Source organism: Otolemur garnettii, unplaced genomic scaffold (assembly GCF_000181295.1).
Source record: "Otolemur garnettii isolate 467f Iridium unplaced genomic scaffold, OtoGar3 scaffold00016, whole genome shotgun sequence".
In the NCBI taxonomy this organism is placed as follows: domain Eukaryota; kingdom Metazoa; phylum Chordata; class Mammalia; order Primates; family Galagidae; genus Otolemur; species Otolemur garnettii.
The window spans coordinates 25,015,643-25,018,906 of NW_003852411.1; positions in this window are offsets into that span (position 1 = coordinate 25,015,643).

A 3,264-nucleotide genomic window follows, 5' to 3' on the forward strand; every position below is an offset into this window, starting at 1 on the left:
TTCACAGTGCACTTGTTCTTACCCACAGTAGGTTCTAGAGACTGCCCCAAAGAGCAGCATGTCCTGCTGCAGCAACTCCAGCTGGCCCAATCCAGTTGCCAGAATAAGGGTGCTTGCCCTCTCTGGCAGTGGCTCCAGCTCCTCCCTGGCAGCTGACCACAGCCCTCATGCCAGTATTTCTAATCCTCCTTACCTAGCTCTATTCTGTTCCTATTTTCCAGCTTCTAAAATATAATATACATACGGCATTTATTAATACTCTTACAACAATAACGTAAGCTCCATGAGGGCAAGGGTCTTTGTTTTGTGCAGATATGGTCCAAGCACCTAGAATAGTGACTAGCACCTCAGTAAGTATTTTATTGAAGTATAATTTGCATACCAGAAATTTACCCATTTTAAGTGTACAATTCAATGACTTTTAGTAAATTTAGAGTTGTGTGACCATCTACCTCAAAAAATGCCAAGCCCCTTTACAGTCAATCTCTGCTCCCATCCCAATAACTGATCTACCTTCAGGAAATCCCACATCTCAACACCAGCTAATTTTACTTTTCTTCAGAGGGAGAGCTTGAAGTCCTTGCCTACTTATGAGACCAGTGAAGACTCTGAGTACATGTTCTGTGCAAGACATAGTTATTTCTGCAGTGAAAGAATTCTCACAAGCACCTGTCAGGTATCATGCAAAGAGTGGAAGTCTATTAGCTTATCTGACTGCTTTTCTGAAGTAGTAATATCAGCTGTTGGCTTGGAATAGGGAGCGCTGAATTCCAGTTTTGATTTTATAGCATTTTAATCTTGAGTTCTTCTGTGAAATGTAGGTAATGAAGGTTAAATAATATTAAAAGGTTTGTCAATTATATAGTACTATACAATTTGGAAGCTACATATTCTATTTCTCTAGTGATTTTACCCTTAAGTTAGCATTGTATTTCTTAACTACGTTTCTGATTAAAAATGTGTCTGCGTATTCTTTCTGAACAAGGCTCAAGACTTTTGACATGCTTTAACTTTCTTCTCCCTGTCACACCCCTCACTCAAGAGCCTGGGATTTTAGTTTCAGAATGTTATTTTTAGAAACCCTCCAACACTAATAATTTAGACCAGGAGTTGAACTTTCTCTGTAAAGGGCCAGAGAGTAAATACATATTTTGGGTTTCACAGAACATGGAATTGTTAATTACTCAATTCTGTTGTACTGTGAAAATAACTGTAGACAATAAACAAATGGTGTGGCTGTGTTCCCAATAAAATGTTTTTGCAAAACAGGTGGTAAGCCAGCTTTGGCCAAAGGGTTGTAGTTTGCTAATCTCGCTGATTCAGACAGCAAGTCTTATCAATTTATTTGCTAAATAGTGATCTTTGTGTTTGTTTCATTTCATTTTTTTTTTTTCTTATTGGAGAACATCCTCTAGTAGTTAAGGGCCTATAAATGATAAAACTTGAATCCTTGTAAGAATTATGCTCCTTTACTCATGTTTGAATGAGTATTTGGCTGGATATAGACTTCTAAATTCCTTAAACACATTCCAGGGATACTACCCCACTGTCTTCCTATCACCAGTATTTACTGCTGACAAGAAATCTGAGGTCAATCTGCTTGTCAGTCCTATTTTGTAGGCAATTTTTTCCCTGTCTCTCATAATTTTAATGATCTTCTCCATATCCATATCTCCAAAAGAATAAAGGTACAGACAACAGGTCTTGGTGTAATTTTTCTCTTATTTTATATGGTAGTTGGCCCACGGGCCCTTTCTATTAGCAATTTCTTAATTTCTTTTCTTCTGAGAGATTACTGTATTGTCACATCTATTTATTTAGTTATTTGGGGGAGGTGAGGTAGGGGTATTAGCTTAGTACTATATCTTGAAATCTATTTTCTGGGTTTTTTTCTATCAGCATAAAAGCAAACTACTTGACACAGTATATTATCTTCTTTTCTACCTCTCCCTCACAAACATTTCAGGTTTTACTCATGAAAAATATCTCAGTTTGCCTCAAATGCACCACTTCACTTTCAATACCTCTGCTTTAGCAAGTCAAGTGCTATTCTTTAAATTCCCTTCCCCACTTAGTCTGTTTTGAAATTTTCTCATTCTTCATAGCTCCAACATCTCCTCCCGTAAAATCATTCCAGATTTCCCTTCTATTGTTTCCCCACAAAGATTGTTAATCACTCCCTTTGTCCTATTACTCTACCTGTGCAACCTCATAGCACCATTTTTATTGAGAATTCACAAGCCATAACAGTCACCTTTCAAAGTACATAGTTAGTGGGGTTTTGTAGTGACAAAGTTTTAAAACAATTACCACTAATTCCAGATGTTTTCATCATACCCAAAAGAAACCCTATACCCGCTCACTCCCCATTACCTCCTCCCCAGCACCTGGAAATCACTAATCTGTCTCCATTACTCTAACTTTTTTTGACATTTCTATTTTTTTTTTTTGCAGTTTTTGGCCGGGGCTGGGTTTGAACCCTCCACTTCCGGCATATGGGGACAGCGCCCCTACTCCTTTGAGCCACAGGTGCTGCCCACTTTTCTGACATTTCATATAGAAATTAAATCATACAACAGGTGGCTTTTGTGTCTAGCTTCTTGCATTTAGCCTAATGCTTTTGGGGTTTATCTCTGTTGTAGAATGTATCAACAACACTCTTCCTTTTTATGGCTAAATAATATTTTACTGTGTGGATGTACTTTTTGTTTACCCATCTATCAACTGATGGACATTTGGGTTTTCTCCATTTGGGGCCTGTTACAAATAATGCTGCTATGAACATTTGTGCACAAGTTTCTACAGAAACATGTTTTCAGTTCTTTCGGGCATAAACCTAGGAAGTGCTAGATCAAATAGTAACTCTGTACTTAACTTCTTGAGGAACTGCCAAATGTTTTCCACAGCAGCTGTACCATTTTACATTCCACCAGCAGTGTATGAGAGTTCCAATTTTCCACATCCTCATCAACACTTTCCCTTTTTTTGATGATAGCCATCCTAGTGTGAAATAGTATTATTGTGGTTTTAATTTGCACTTGCTAATTGATATTGAGCATCTTTTTAGATGCTTATTAGCCATTTGTATTTCTCCTTGGAAAAAATGTCTATTCAAATCCTTTTCCCATTTTTAAATTAGGTTGTCTTTTTATTGTTGAGTTGTAAGAAATGCTTCCATATTCAGGATATTAGGTCTTTATCAGATAAATGTAAATATTTTCTCCCATTCTGTTGGTTGTCTTAATTCTTTTTTTTTTTTTTGAG